The sequence below is a fragment of the Plecotus auritus genome (genome assembly GCF_963455305.1).
Source record: "Plecotus auritus genome assembly, chromosome: 3".
NCBI lineage: Eukaryota > Metazoa > Chordata > Mammalia > Chiroptera > Vespertilionidae > Plecotus > Plecotus auritus.
In genome coordinates this window covers 158,184,362-158,201,275 of record NC_137772.1, presented here as the reverse complement: position 1 = coordinate 158,201,275, position 16,914 = coordinate 158,184,362, and the positions used below count along the sequence as shown (strand labels likewise).

At 42.5% G+C, this 16,914-nt stretch overlaps 1 protein-coding gene across 8 annotated transcripts in view; it reads left to right on the top strand.

Annotated features, from left to right (window-relative positions):
• Positions 1–3,397: 3,397 nt before the first annotated feature.
• Positions 3,398–16,914, top strand: part of RAB3IP (RAB3A interacting protein) — a 66,929-nt gene continuing 53,412 nt past the window's right edge. For 4 of the 8 annotated variants that reach the window (XM_080659606.1, XM_080659604.1, XM_080659602.1 and 1 more), the window contains exon 1: positions 3,398–3,564. The gene's annotated coding sequence lies outside the window, so the exon portion shown is untranslated. Of the gene's footprint in view, positions 3,565–3,643; positions 3,878–16,914 lie in introns of those variants that run through there. The other 4 variants (XM_080659605.1, XM_080659603.1, XM_080659607.1 and 1 more) reach the window with 3 other exon arrangements.

Genomic DNA, 16,914 nt, shown 5'->3' with positions numbered 1-16,914 from the left:
TAAAGGAAGCCTCAGAAATAAATTAGAACTGAAACACTGTGGGGAAGCCAGGAAGTCCTCTCATTTTCTCCCTCTCTTTTCTCCTTCTGCAGATTATTTATGTACCTGGCATAGAGAAGCAATAAATACATGTGTTTAATGGATGGCAACTTGTGTGTCTGCGAAATAAACTGGATCTGAAGCCAATTTTCAAAACATTTCCTTATATGTATGTGGCTTGTTAACATGATTCTTTTGAAGGAAACCATACTTTTTTAGAGTCTGAGCTCCTCCCAGCCCTCAGATCTCTTCAGTTGTTTATTTCAACTTCAGAAAAAGGGCCTGAACTGCAGTGCTGTCCACAACTGATCTAATGAAAGACATTTTAGAGATGCTTCTGCTTTTGTACAGGAGTTGCAAAGTTACAAAATCCGAATTATTATGGTTAATAATGAACTATTAACTGTTTAAAATTCGGATTAACTATTAACTGGTTAATAGTGCAGATTAGCTATTAACCAGTTAATAACATGGATTAACTATTAACCGGTTAATAATGCAGATTTTGTAATCCAAAGAAAACACGATAATTTCAAGAGAAACATCAAAAGTGCTTTATTCAAAATAATGTCCATCGCTAGCTACACATTTCCCCCATCTTTCAGGTAATTTGTGGATACAGTCCCAATAGAACTTTTCTGGTTTTGAGGCAGACCATTCAGAGACCCAATTTTCCACTTCTTTGTACGTTTTGAAGTGCTGCTCAGAAAGTGTGTGTGCCATCGATCAGAACAAGTGGTAATCTGAAGGAGCAAGGTCTGATGAATATGGCAGGTGGGTTAATACACCACACCTTCCTGATCTCATCAAACGCAGAGCATTGTCTTCTTTCTGAAGTGATTTGACCTTGCAGTTGATGTTGATGGTTGACCTGGATCAACCCATGATTTTGTGCATTTGGGATTCTCAAAATAAATCCACTTTTCATCACCAGTCACAATTTGACGCAAAAAAGACTTTCTTTTGTGTAGTTGAAGCAAAATTTTATTGATGACTTTTCGGTTTTCCATTTGTCTTTCATTCAGTTGATGTGGCACCCATTTTCCTTCCTTTAAAATCTTTCCCATTGCTTGTAAATGATCAGAAATTGTTTGCTGAGCAACATTTAATCTTTCTGCAAGTTGTCTTTGAGTTTAACACACATCTTCATGCAATAATGCTTGTAATTGTTGGTCTTCAAACTTTTTCGGTTGACCTGGATGTTCTTTGTCTTTCACATCGAAATAATCACTTTTAAAGTGTTTAAACCAGAGTTCACAAGTATCTTGGGATGGAGCATATTCACCATAAGCTTCCCGAAGTATATGATAACTTTCAGCAGCACTTTTCTTCGAAATAAAGTAATGAATTAAAACTTCCAGCAAATGCTCCTTTTTTGGCACGAAATTTGACATTTTTAAGCATAAAAATATCTATGATGTTAACACCTTCAGAAAATTTGACATATGAAGTTTTGAAGCTTGTTGTCAATACAACAAAATAGCATACATATCAAATCGCATATATATCAACATATGTGTAACTCCATCTATTGAAAAAATCCGCATTATTAACTAGTACACCTAGTAGATCCTATGCAGAGTATATCATAGGGCCTGTCCTCTAAACATTTATATACCAAGACAGTACATCTCCATGTATTTCCTCCATTCATTCTGCAATTTATTGAGCCAGTCCTTGTGCCAGTTCTCAAGAAGCTCATAGTAATTGGGAAAATAAACAAAACTACAATTAGCATTCTATGGGATAAGTGCTAAAAAGAGATAAGGTGGTATGGGAACACAGTTAGGGGCACCTACCTCTTACGGGTGTGTGGATGGGACAGGGCAGCGTGACAAGCCATGGGGAAGGGTTGACAACGGAATTGATACCTGGGTTGAATGATAAAGGATAAGCAGGAATTAGGTAGGTAAGGAAGAGGTGGAGATTCAGGATGTAACAAGAAAAAGGAGCAGCATACGCAATAGCAAGATGCTTGAGAGAGTATGGCAAGATTGGGGAACCCAAGTAGTTTGCTGCATGTTGAGTTTATTGATTCCACTTAGTTGTTATTGACATATTTGTCTCCCACACTGTGTTTGATTCTTTGTGCTAGAGATTGTAATGGTGTCTCTGTTCCCATGTCCAGCAATAGGCACATAGATGGAGCACAATAAATGTTTGAATGACATGACATGAATGACACAATATAAGGAAGAATAGTTAGGAGTCCATTAATAAGGAAGGTCATATTTGATGGCAGTGAATATGAAATATGAGATGAAATAGATTTAAAAATTATTTGGAAATTAAAATGGCTAGGACTTGATATACTGGAGATGTGGTATAAAAGAGTAAATAATGACTTTCTAAGTTTCTATTTGGATTATAGGTGGATGATATTAGTAATAATGTTAAAACTAATATTCATTAGGCACTCTGTGTCATTCAGTACACTGTGTTTTACATGTATAAAACCATTTAACCTCTCAACAACTCAGTGAGGTAGGGGCTCTTACCTTACCCCCCTTTACTGATGAGAACATTGGGGCTATTAGAGATCACCTTGCCCAAGGTCACACAGCCAGCGGCAAATTCCAATCCAGGAATTCTGGTTCCTACGGACATGCACCTGCCCTATTCTTCACTGACTCTAAAAGATGTGACCAATATGCAGAATGACGGTCCCGTTCCAGATGTGTATTGCATAAATCGCATGGATCCCCGTATCCCTTTCACTAAACATAAAAACACATAGGGTGACTGACTTTTTTTTTTTTTTAAATCAGATTTTGGGAGCTTGGTTCTGTAGCTTCACTTTTCCTACTTGGAGGACCTAAAGTGGGGTGGAAGTTGGGTAACAGTTGACACAAAAAATGAGAGACGGCAGGTAAGGAAACCACATTCTCGAATGCTCTAGCAGCTGCTGGAATGATGGGATCTGGGTTCTATCGGACTCTCCTTCCCCCCCCCCCCCCCAACACACCACACACACACACACACACACACACACACACACACACACACACACACACGGTAAGGTGTGACGCCAGGTCTCAGGTTGGTTAGCAGTCTTCAACTCACATCCACGGTTCATCTCCCGACTCCTGTGAGCCCATCACACTCGCAGTGAACCAGAGACCGCCCGCCCAGCCCAAGGAAACACTGCCCAGGCCGGCTCGCTCGGTTCCCACGGAAACCGCCCGCTGAGGCACCTGGAGGGGCCCCCCCTAAGCCCCGCCCCGGCACCTGCGCAGAGCCCCGCCTAGAGCCAGGGGCCCGGGAGCGCGTGGGTCCCCCAGGCCCCGCCCCTCCCCGCCCCCAGCCCCGCCTCCCTCCACCGCCCGGCCGCTCCCCGCTCCCGCCCCGCTCCGGCGCAGGCGCAGTCCGCACTCCCTCGGCGGCCCCCAGCGCAGTGCGCCCGGCGCGGCCGAGGTTAGCGGCGTCTCCGGCGGCCTCCTTCCCTTGTCGTGGCTTCGGGGCGCGCTCCGTGGGGGCTCCGCGAGCGCTTCTGAGCGAGGGCAGCGGCCGCCGCGGGTTCCTCAGGTGAGTGCAGCCGCGCGCAAGAGAGGCCGGGGCGCGGAGCACCGCCCCATCGGCGCCCGCACCCCGCCTCCCCAGCCGGCCCTGAGGGTGGCCGCGGCAGGTGCAGGTGCGGGCGCCGCAGAGGGCGCAGTGCGCGGGGATCGGGCCGGCTGCCGGGACCCGGCGGGTGCGCTCTCTCGCCCGGGTCAGCGGAATTCGGTTCTCCTGTTTCTCCGGCGCGGGGCTTCGGCATCTGGGCTCCGGCACCTGGACACCCCAGGGGCCGCCGGTGGGCGCCGGGCGTCGGTGGCCCCTCCCCCGCCCCTCCTCCCAGGTACGGGCTCGTTACTCATTAACTGCGCGGCCCCGAGCGCCCGAGGCTGGGGGCTCGGAGCCCGGTTACCTGTCGGCGGGGCGCGCGCGACCGGGGCCGGGGGCCTGGAGAGGGTTCTAAAGAGAGTTCCCCAATAAGTCTGGAGCTGCGCGGGAGCCGGAGCGGGGCGAAGCATTAGGCGTGGACCAGGGGGTCTTAGTGAACCACATGCCCGACCCTATCCCGAGGGTCACTCTCGGGAGGTTTGGCGAAACCTGGTGTGCAGGAGCGATCGCCGGCGTCGCGCCGTAGGAGGCAGCCCGGTTCAGACTGACTTTTGTTTAGGGGAGTTGGGACGCGCTGCACAGACGTAATTGTAATTACACTGCTCTTTCCAGCGATGACAACTCACTGGACCGCGGGGGGCGGGGGGTGGGGGTGGGGAACGAGATTAATGGATTCTAGAAGTGATGTTAGGTGGGATCCTGCAGCACGTGAAGAGTTGCCAGTTGCTATGGGATTAAAAAAAAATCTGTAATGGCTAAAGGGTCGGATCTTGTAAATGAAGACCGCTGACTTCATATTGCTTCCTAAGAGGCAATTGAGTTTGGAGGAAATGTAGCATGCTCCGGCGCTACCTGATTCAGGAAAGAGCCGTGTAATCTTCTGCCATAGAATACTTACATAATTGGATAGGCTGATAAGAGGATTAAAACAATACTGTTCTATTGTAAATCTGTTGAAAGACCCAGTTTTTAGTCATTATCCTCATTCTTATTTTGTTGTTCATATAGTTGTTTTTTTTTAAGGTGACTGACACATCAAGGAGAAAAGAGACCGAATAGATTTGAAGATCAATCCTAGTGAATGTTTTATGTCGTTAAATAATCCACCAGTTTTATGGGGCCTTGTTCAGCTAACATTTGTTGTTTACTAGTACTGTGCATCATGTTTAGACAGATTTATATCCCAATATTGGCTTAGTTGATCTAATCCTAAAGCCCTTGTGGAATTTATAGAAATAAATTTAGCAATTATATACAATTTTACTACAATAGTGTATTTCTTACTGATAGAAGAAAAGCCTTTTATTTTTTCACTACAGCAAAATTACATATTAGTGCATACTTTTTTGAATCAAAATGGATACATTTACTATAACTCTTCCTTATGTGTTTGGCAAACAACTCATTTGTGGTATTGAAACTTCTAACCTTTCACCAGGATGGATATTTGATGTTCAGCTGCTTATGGGGTTTGTAGTTAGTGAGGTTTCTAATTAGATCCAATTGTACTTTTTGAATTAATGTAGCTATGCATACTCTTCCTTCAATATTTTTCCCTCTAACTTTCCCTAAACTTGTCTCCCCTCAACATAGATACTGCACAAATAATTTGAAAATTAAAGGTTCTTAGTAATCTAGGTCTCCTTCATTTTTTAATAGGGCAGACAAAAACTTGTAGGTTATAGTAGTTTTACATGTATTATTGTGGTTATTATACCTTCCTTTTTCCCATCCTGAGTAGGACTTGTTGAACCAATTAGTAAGCTGATCAAATGAAAAATTAGTAAATTGGTTTTTTTAAGTTTTAGCTCCATTACTGTGCATATGACCTTGAGTAAATCATGTAAGCACGCTGAGCTTATTTTCTTATTTGTGATGATACAGTATTAAGTTGAACCATATGAATTTGCCAGTAGTCAATTGTTTTTCATATGCTTCAACCTAATATGAACTTCATGGTAATGGGATGTGAGTTAAATGAGATACTCTGTATAAGATGTGGAGTTAGGGGGGTGGGAGGAGAACAAAAATATAAGCTTGACAGTGTGCCAGGCCCTGTTCTTGTTGCTTTAGGTGCCTTGACTCCTTATTCTTGGGGCATTCCTGGGATATTGGTGGTACTGAGTTTTACAGATTAGGGCATTGAGGCTCAGAGAGGTGAACTAACTTGCCTGTGTTTACTTGTCAAAGGTCATATACTAGTATATAGCTGACTAATGGCAGAGCCAGTATTAGAAACTGAGTGATTGCCCCAAATGGAACTTAAAAAAAAATGTTTTATTGTTGATAGTATACAGATGTCTCCCATTTTCTCCCCTTTTACCGCCCCTCCTCCCAGACGCTCCTCATCCCCCAGGTCTTCACCACCCTATTGCCCATGTCCGTGGGCTATGCATATAACTATGTAAGTTCTTTACTTTATCTCTTCTTGTCTCCCCATCCCCACATCAGTGTATGTCAGTCTGTTCCATGCCTCCATGCTTTGGGTCTTATTTTGTTGGTCAATTCATTTTGTTTATTAGATTCCACAAATAAGTCAAAATAGAACTCTTAACATGCTTGTTTCTTCCATTTCTGGTCTACACCTTCTGTAAAAGAATTTTGTAACTATGAAAGGTGAAAGGTGTTATCATTTGTATTTCTGGTTGAAAAAAATATTCAGGCCCTGGCCATATAGCTCAGTTGGTTAGAGTGTCCATGTATGTCAAGGTTTTGGGTTTGATCTCCCTCAGGGCACATATAAGAAGCAACCAGTGAATGTATAAATAAGTGGAACAACAAATGGATGCTCTCTCTCTCTCTCTCTCTCCTCCCCGCTCCTTTCCACTCCCCCTACCCCCCCCCCCCCAAATCAATAAATAAAGACTGTATATCTAGGTTTTCCTATGAGGGTGATACCAGTGCTACTACTACTATTGAGTCTAGGGCTTACCATGTATCAGGTTCTGGTCTAAGCACTATGCCAGTTTATAATCACAGTGACCTAGACGGTGGTTGGCAAACTGGGGCTCGTGAGCCACATGCGGCTCTTTGGCCCCTTGAGTGTGGCTCTTCCACAAAATACCACGGCCTGGGTGAGTCTATTTTGAAGAAGTGGCGTTAGAAGAAGTTTAAGTTTAAAACGTTTGGCTCTCAAAAGAAATTTCAGTCGTTGTACTGTTGATATTTGGCTCTGTTGACTAATGAGTTTGCTGACCACTGACCTAGGAGTTAGGTAATCCCTACTTTTATCCCATTTTATAGTTGAGAAGATTGAGGAACTCAGACATGTAGCTTGCTCAAGGTCACAAAGCTAGTTAAGTGACAAGACTAGATTAGAAGTCAGGCAATTTGTCTTTAATGACCATGCTCTTAACCTCTCCACTCCACTACTTCCTCATGTGCAGGTTGTAATTATTTTTAATTTAGCTTTTATGAGATACTTAGTGTAATAAGTAATTCTTCTTGTGTCACCAGCAGACTCAGCATCTGCTCTGCAAGTCACAGTGGGGTTAAAGGAAAGTATTCTTAATAAGTCTGGAACGTAGACCATATACCCATTCCCATATCTTTTATAAGCCTCAAATTTAGAAGGTGCTCTTCACATTATACACTGTTGTGATAATTTTAATGAGTGCAAAATAAGACAAAGTGTTAGAATAGTTGGACAATGGGGAGAAAGGAAGGATGAGTAGTGGGGTAGAGATATTTGTGTGTTGAGGTAATGAGGGAAAGCTTGGAGGATATTCTGAGGGAGTACAGTTTATCAAACTAAGCTTTGTCCTCTATAGTCCTGGTTAAGATGCAGTTAAAACAAAGGGTAGTAAACTGGTTACTAAATTGATTACTTACATGTACTTGATATCCTAAAAACAATGCCTCTATTTTAGTATTTATTAATCTTGATATTTACATTGTATTTATAATGTTAATGACAAGGAGGCCTCTTCTTTAGTGTATGCCTGCTTTGTGGGCAGGGTTGAAATCATCTTACTCCATTTTATAGCTTCAGCATTGGGCCTGGAACCCAAACGCAGGTACTGTGCTGTGTTTGGTGATGGAAGGTCAGTGGAAGAATGTTAGGGTGGATTGAAATTGACCTAGAAGTAGAAATGGAAATGAGGGCTCAGAGTGAGCATTGAGGGGACTGAGGAAAGGAAGACAGAGATACTTACAACAGGTAGCATTAGCTTGTCATCTTTATTTCCCCCCTCTGCTTTCCTTTTCAGCTTGTAACTAAATGAGGTAGTTTCAGAAGCTTACTAAATTGTATATAGTCATTGTTAGAAAAAAGTGAAAAGTAATTTGGATTTATCTTAGGATATCAGCCACACAAAATTAGTGCTAGCCATAAACTAAGATTATTTAGGTCAGAGGGAAAAGAATGAAAATTATTGAAATAGTTCAAATTTATGGGGGATTTGTTGCTTGTAGTTAACAATAGGGTTGTCAGTGTAAATGTAATGAAAGTTGATGAACTTCAAGATATATGAATTGACAGTCTAGTATAAAGAAACTGAATTTAAGGATGTGAGTACCCTAGAAGCATAGAAGAGCAGACAGATGAGAGCTTAGAACCAGTTAAATAAGTGGGTTGTAATTTGAAGTATCTAGAGAAGAGGATACTATTAGGTATTTATTTTGGGCACTTGATTAACAAATGGGGATAAAATATGGATGAACAACAAAAGTGGGTTTGAGAAAACAAGTAAATGTGCATTAATTAATTTCTTGGGAAGAGAATTATATTTGAACTCAGAGAAATTAAGTGACATGTTCAAGTTCATACAGCTAGTCAATGACAGAACCTGAACTGGAAGGAACGTTTTCTGAAGCTAGTTTGATAACATACTCTTATTCCCCCAAACTTTGAAAATTCAGTTTCCCCAGTCTTGATACAAGAATGTCAAACTTGCAGCCTATAGGCCACTGCCTTGATTATTTGGCCTGCCTTTGAGTTTGACATGCTTGCTCTAAAGGTATTCTTTTAGCTGTCTTACTGTTTTCTTCAGGAAAGGTAGCTTGTAGTCACTGTCTCTGCTCCTCACTGCTTTGCTCTTCATCCCCTGTCTAAGGACTCTCATTGTTTATTTTAACAGATACTTCAGTGCCTGTTGAATGTTTAGTTGACATATATTCTTGCATATACAAAATAAGGAGGCTTCCACTATTAAGAAAGAGAAACTTAACAAAACTATTTTAAAAATATTTGTTATAAGGATTTGTAATTAAGTACAATATTAGTAACCCAGTAAGTACTGAGCATTTTCTGAAACTCTTAATTTAAGAATTTACAATAACATATCTAAATATGTCAGATTGTATATATTTGTGGAATTAGTAAGTGGAAATTAATTTGTGGTCTATATTAATGAATGTGAAGATGGTGTAACTTCATTGACCATTTGACTAATTTTCCCCGTGGGTTATTAGTTAAATCCACACTTATAAACATAGAATGCTTCTTAAAATGTAAATGTGATTTTTTTTTTGTTACAACCTAAATGTTAATTTGGAAAATCAACTTTAAAATTACAATGAAAATTAATGAGAAAATGATTTATGTACTTATTATATATACATATACTTTTTTTGTTTTTCTTCCTTTATTATGTAGTATTTGAATACCTCTCAAAACTTTCTAATTATGGAGAATTTTAAATCAAATAAATAGACTCAGTAGTATAATGAACCTTAAAGTTCCCATCATCTAACCCCAATAACCATCAACAATGGTCAGTTCTGCCTCATCTACTTCTCTCCCTCCTTTATTATTTTAGCAAATTTCAGGAAGTATATAATTTAATCTGTAAATATTTCAGTATGTATTTCTAAAAGAGGAGGGCTAGCTACAGTATTAGTATATACCAGTGGTCGGCAAACTGCAGCTCGCGAGCCACATGCGGCTCTTTCGCCCCTTGAGTGTGGCTCTTCCATAAAATCCCACGTGCGGGCGCGCACGTACAGTGTGATTGAAACTTCGTGGCCCATGCGCAGAAGTTGGTTTTCGGCTCTCAAAAGAAATTTCAATCGTTGTACTGTTGATATTTGGCTCTGTTGAGTAATGAGTTTGCCGACCACTGGTATATAATTTTAAAAATTCACACTAATTCCTTAGTGTCAAATTATCCACACTTTTTTTAATATACAAAAATAAGACCACTTTAGTAAAGTCAATTCTGCCTGCTTTTATTTATATACTAGTTTTCCCCCTAAATCCTATAAGGTATGAAAAAGTATTTTAAATTCCAGCATAGCAGCAACATAGAGGAGGAAATAATGATACCAAAGAAAATATAGGGAAAAAGAATAGAAAGAACATGGCAATAACAAATGCTCATTTCATGAGCAGTGTTTTAGAGAAACTTTAGTTTTCTCTTTCTGAAAGTAAGGCAAGGGTTCAGAGATTAAGCAGTATTCTTCTGTTTGGCTTGTTCACTTCTTATGGTTGGTTGGGTGAGACCTGTCTTAAGAGATCTTCTGCCTTGATCTAACCTTTATCTGAGTCCCCCCTCCCTCCCTAATCAGTTTTACGTTTTAAGTGATTCTTGGATGTAATGAAGTCAGACACACCAGGGTTTGAATCCTAGGTCTTATTATTGACTGAGCAGGTTGAAGTTAATAAATCTCTCTGAGCCTTGGTTTCTGTATCTGTAAAATAGAGATAAGAACCATTTCGAAGAAATGCTGTGAGGAGTAACTACAATAATGTAGATGTATGTATGTCACACGTACAGAATGTAGTAATGTAATGTATATGTGTGTAATGCCATGTGTATGTGTAAGTAAGTGAATCTATTGTTTGACTGCTTTTCATCTGTATATGTCTCCATTCTCTCTATTCGCAACGCATGACCTTGGTATTAGATCAGATCTTCATAATCTCTTGCCTAGCCTGTTGCACTGACTAACCTCTTAACCAATCGCCTCTAGTCTCTTCTCTCTAAAGTCCTCATTGCCTTTGGTGTCATTTTTTTAGTGACATTACAGTACATAAGCACTTTCTGAAATGTGGATCTGGTCATCTCTTCAGGATAAATTACAAGAACATTTTTCATGTTAAAGCTTCTAATGGTCAGTCTGTCACAGTGTGCTTCTCCAGCCTGATTTTCTGTCTTTTCTTCCTTTGTTAGTTTTATTAGTGCCAAACCCTCACTCCCTGACTGCCCTATCCTATTTCATTGCCTTGCTCATCTATTGGACTCTTCTTCAGCATTTAAAATCTAACTTATATTTTATTTCTCCTTGAAACATTCTCTTCTCTCTCCACTCCTCCCACAACCCTCAGAGTTTTCACTTAGAGCAGTGGTTCTCAACCTTCCTAATGCCGCAACCCTGTAATACAGTTCCTCATGTTGACCCCCCAACCATAAAATTATTTTCATGCTACTTCATAACTGTAATTTTGCTACTGTTAATGAATCGTAATGTAAATATCTGTGTTTTCTGATGGTCTTAGGCTCTACAGCAGCGGTTCTCAATCTGTGGGTCACGATCCACAGGTTGAGAACCACTAGCAGGGTCTCCTAAGACCATAGGAAAACACAGATGTTTACATTAAAATTCATAACAGTAGCAAAATTACAGTTATGAAGTAGCAACGAAAATAATTTTATGGTTGGGGGTCACCACAACATGAGGAACTGTATTAAAGGGTCGCGGCATTAGCAAGGTTGAGAACCACTGACTTAGAGGCTATGCACCACCTCTTTAGTCTATATTCATACCTATATTCTTAGAATTTAGTACCAAGGATTTGCCTTGAGGAGTTGAAGTTGGCAATCTTCCTTCCATTCCAACTAGAATAAATATAATTGATAAAATGTATTAAATGCACTTATTTTATACTAATCTATACTAATAAAAGGGTAATGTGCTGATTAGACCAGACATCTTCTGGACATCCTTCTGGACATCCTTCTGGAAAAAGCCACAGTGGCAGGGGCCGAGGCAGAGGCGGTTAGGGGAGACCAGGCAGGCCGGGGAGGGCAGTTAGGGGCGGGGAGGGCAGTTAGGGGTGACAAGGCTGGCAGGGGAGGGCAGTTAGGGGCAACCAGGTTGGCAGGGGAGGGCAGTTAAGGGTGACCAGGCTGGCAGGGGAGGGCAGTTAGCGGCAACCAGGCAGGCAGATAGGTGAGCAGTCCCAGATTATGGGAGGGATCCCGGAATGAAGAGGGTGCAGGATGGGCTGAGGGACCCCTCCCCGCCCCCCGCCATGCACAAATTTCATGCACCGGGCCTCTAGTCTATATATAAAAGCCTAAGCGACCATTACGACCTAATGACTGGAACAACCGGTCGCTATGACACATACTGACCACTAGGGGGCAGATGCTCAATGCAGGAGCTGCCCCTTAGTGGTCAGTGTGCTCCCACGGCCAGCCAACCTCCCCCGGTCCCTCCCCTTGGCCAGCAAACCTCCTGTGGTCCCTCCCCCAGTCTGGCAAGCCCCGTCTGGCAGCCAGCAGGCCCCGTCTGGCAGCTGGCAGGCTCCAAGGCCCCAGCCAGCTTGGCCCCGATCGGGACTGGGCGTGATGACCCTGATAGGTTCTGATCACCAGCCAGGCGTAGGGACCCCACCTGTGCACGATTTTCGTGCACCAGGCCTCTAGTCTATATATATAAAACCCTAATATGCAAATAGACTGAACGGCGGAACAACCGAAAAACCAGTCGCTATGATGTGTGCTGACCACCAGGGGGCACACGCGGAACATGGCGGGCATTGGCCATGAGGGATGGTGGAGCAGGTGAGCGGGGGCACCAGACCAAGACGGGGCACTGGTCACTGTCATCGGGGTGAGGTTTTGGTGGTTACTGAAAATTCTTTGCTCCTGGGCGCCGCTGTCCCGCTAGGCGCTCTCACTTGCTACCAGCACCTGCACCTGCTGCTGGCGCTGGCCCCGCTTGCATCCACTGCTGGTGTCAGATCCACCGCTTGCACCGCTGCTGGTGCCCAGCACCGGCCCCGATCACTCAGCGCTGTCAGCAGGTTTGAGCGGCAGCTGCTGGCCCTGATCGCCCCTCAGGGCTTCTCCACCTCCCTCTGCTCCTGAGGGGTGATCAGGGCCGGCAGCTGCCTCTCACATCTGCTGCCGGTGACAGCCCTGCTCGCACCCACTGCTGGCGCTGTCCCTGCTCGCACTCGCAGCCTGCGCCTGGCACCGGTCCTGATCACTCGGCGCCATCAGCAGGTGTGAGTGGCGGCCTCTGGCCTGATCGCCCCTCAGGGCTTCTCCACCTTCCCCTGCTCCTGAGGGGCGATTGGGGAAGCAGCTGCCACTCGCATCTGCTGATGGCACCGGCCCCAATAGCTCCACACTGTCAGCACAAGGGAACAAGGTGGTGGGAGTAGGGCTGCTGGCAGACAGGACCTGGGGCTATAGCGGGAGGGGCCCGGTGTGGGCGTGGAGGATGGGCCAAGACCCGCCCCTATGCCCACCGCAGCCTCGTGGCCCACAGTTCCTTTCAAGGTGCACAAATTCATGCACTAGGGCCCCTAGTATTATAATATATATAAATGTGCTTAATATATAAATAAATATTGTAAATGTTGCTGAGGGTTTTTAACAAGACAAATTAATTGATGGAATTTACTGTATATACTTGAATTCATTATACATACTATTGAAGTAGTAGTCTAATTTTTAATGACAGAAGCTGTTTCTTTCATAATTTATGCTCAATTAAGAAGATCCTTAATTAATTTAGAAAAAAAAGCATCTGGATGTTCCTCCCTTCCCTCCATTCCCCAGTCTGTCAATAAATTGAGAGAGGAAAATAATACATAATAATACATGTTATAATTCTTAAGCATTTTTCTTTTGATCTGCCTTGAAATATTTAATTTCTATTATTATATTACTAGAGGCCCTGTGCACGAGATTTGTGTACTGGTGTGGGGGGGGTCCCTTCAGCCCGGCCTGTGCCCTCTCGCAGTCCGGAACCCCTCGGCGGACATATCTCTTGCAGTCCGGGGCTCTCGCAGCCCAGGACCCCTTGCTACTTACCACCTACCTGCAGTGGAGGCGGGAGAGGTCCCTCCCATCACGGCTGTGCTCGCCAGTTGTGAGCCTGGCTTCTGGCTGAGTGGCGCTCCCCCTGTGAGAGTGCACTGACCACCAGGGGGCAGCTCCTGCGTTGAGTGTCTGCCCCCTGGTGGTCAGTGCGTGTCATAGCGACTGGTCGTTCCGCCGTTTGGTTGATTTGTGTATTACGCTTTTATTATATAGGACTAGAGGCCTGGTGCATGAAATTTGTGCACGGGGGAGGGGGGTCCCCTCAGCCCCACCTGTACCTTCTCAAATCTGGAACCCCTTGGGATTCAGATTAGAGAAGGTACAGGTGGGGCTGAGGATCGGGCCTAAACCGGCAGTCAGACATCCCTCTCACAATCCGGGACACCTGGCTCCTAACTGCTCACCTGCCTGCCTGCCTGGTTGCCCCCAACTGCCCCCTACCCTCCGCCAGCCTGGTCACCCCTCACTGCCCTCCCCTGCCGGCCTTGTTGCCCCATGCAGCCTGCTGCTCGGTCATTTGGTTGCCCCTCACCAACCCCTCTGCCGGCCTAGTCGCCCCATGCAGCCTGTTGGGTCGTCTGTTTGGTTGTGATGGTCGCTTAGGCTTTTATATATACAGGTATTTAGATAGGATAATAAAACGAAAACAAATTTAATATATACAGTATGACATTCAGAACAATAAACTTAATTTTTAATAATATTTAAACCAACAAAACCATTGCTTTTTGTTCTTCTTGATGATATCATTTGTGCTGATACAGAGTGACAAAAATATTTGGCAAGTATTATTTAGAAAATACCTTGGAGACATTATAATTAGTAATAACTAATCTAAAGGGGTAAGTGGCAGATATGGTGCTAAGCCCTTTATGTGTATTGTATAACTTAATTCTCATGGTAACCTTATGAGATAGGTGCAGTTTTTAATTCCTATTTTTCAGATGAGAAATATAGACTTAAGGCTTTAAGATCACATTGTTAGTTACTGGTCCAGAGAGGTTTTGAGCCTGATTCTAGAGTACAAACTTTCTGGTGAGGTAGCAAATATTAATTTTTCCCTATTGGGAAGTCAAATCCCTAGCTTCCCTCTAACAGACTCACTATTTCACAATTAGGATCATTGGGTTCAATTCCATGACTAAATAGATGAAAATATTTGGGCTCAGAGAAGTTGAATGGCCTGCCTAAATTTGCATATGCAACTTAGAGCTTGGTCAAAACTAGAACCTTCTTCTTCAGGTACTGTTGTTTCGGCTCTGCTGTGATGGAAATTATTTGCTTTCAAAAATGTAGTGCTTTGATGAATTTTAGTAAATACAGAATTAAAATTATTTACATTTTAAATGCTAAATTGATGAGGAAAAAGATAAAAATTACAGCTTTAAAATGTTTTCTTTTTAAGTAAGTCCTGTTTCCCACTTGTCAAGGTAAGTAAAATAAAGGGGAAAATGTGTTTTACTTTGTGGTGGAATAGATTTTATTTGTTTTTCTGGACTACTGATCTACTAAATTGAGTTTTTTAATTTCATTTATTATGTGTATCTACCCATGTCCTTTAGATGTTTAACTGAAAATACTGAACCTGTAGTTCATCTTAATTTCTTGTGTTGCCCTATGGATGCCTTTTATTTGCAATTAGAAAATTCCTTTTAATTAGGATAAATTTTATAAAAAGTTATTAGGGTTTTTCTAGACATTAAGTGAATTAATACATGTGAAATTCTTAGCAAAAGTATCTGACACATAGTTAACTTTCAGTAAATATTGGCTGCTGCTTTTTCTGTGATAATACTGACTTCTAGAAAGAAGAAATAATATGAAATGCATATTGGGGATCAGAAATAAAAGTTGTTTTAAGCAGCTTTTACTTATGATTGGAAATCAGCTTTATTACTTGGAACTGAATAATAATAAAGCCACCCAAGTTGTGTTGGTAAATCACCCATAAGAATATTTTTTAAATTTCTTTATTGATTAAGGTATTACATATGTGTCCTTATTCCACCATTACCCCCCACCTCTCATTCATGCCCCAACCCCCCTGTTGTCTGTGTCCATTGATTAGGTTTACATGCATGCATATAAGTCCTTTGGTTGATCTCTTCCCCTTACCCCCACCCTCCCCTACCTTCCCTGAGGTTTGACGTTCTGATTGATGTTTCTGTGTCTCTGGATCTATTTTTGTTCATCAGTTTATGTTGTTCCTTATATTCCACAAATGAGTGAGATCATGTGATATTTATCTTTCTCTGCCTGGCTTATTTCACTTAGCATAATGCTCTCCATCTCCATCCATGTTGTTGCAAATGGTAAGAACTCCTTCTTTTTTACAGCAGCATAGTATTCCATTGTGTAGATGTACCACTGTTTTCTAATCCACTCATCTGCTGATGGGCACTTAGGCTGTTTCCAAATCTTAGCTATGGTGGATTGTGCTGCTATGAACATAGGGGTGCATATATCCTTTCTGATTCGTGTTTCTAGTTTCTTGGGATATATTCCTAGAAGTGGGATCACTGGGTCAAATGGGAGTTCCATTTTTAGTTTTTTGAGGAAACTCCATACTGTTCTCCACAGTGGCTGCACCAGTCTGCATTCCCACCAGCAGTGCATGAGGTTTCCTTTTTCTCCGCATCCTCGCCAGCACTTGTCATTTGTTGATTTGTTGATAATAGCCATTCTGACAGGTGTGAGATGGTACCACATTGTTGTTTTGATTTGCATCTCTCTGATGATTAGTGACTTTGAGCAGGTTTTCATATGTCTCTTGGCCTTCCTTCTGTCTTCTTTCAAAAAGAGTCTATTTAGATCAGTTGCCCATTTTTTGATTGGGTTGTTTATCTTCTTTTTGTTAAGCTGCATGAGTTCCCTGTAAATGTTGGAGATTAAACCCTTATTGTTGATATCATTGGCAAATATGTTCTCCCATGCAGTGGGCTTTCATGTTTTATAAATGGTCTCCTTTGCTGTGCACAAGCTTTTTATTTTGTTGTAGTCCCATTTGTTTATTTTCTCTTTAGTTTCCATTGCCCTAGGAGCAGTATCAGTGAAGAAACTGCTTCGGCATATGTCAGAGATTTTTCTGCCTGTGGATTCCTCTAGTATTTTTATGGTTTCCCATTGTATGTTTAAGTTCTTGATCCATTTTGAGTTTATTTTTGTGTATGGTGTAAGTTGGTGGTCTAGTTTCATTTTTTTGCATGTATCTGTCCAATTTTCCCAACACCATTTATTGAAGAGACTGTCTTGACTCCATTGTATGTTCATGCCT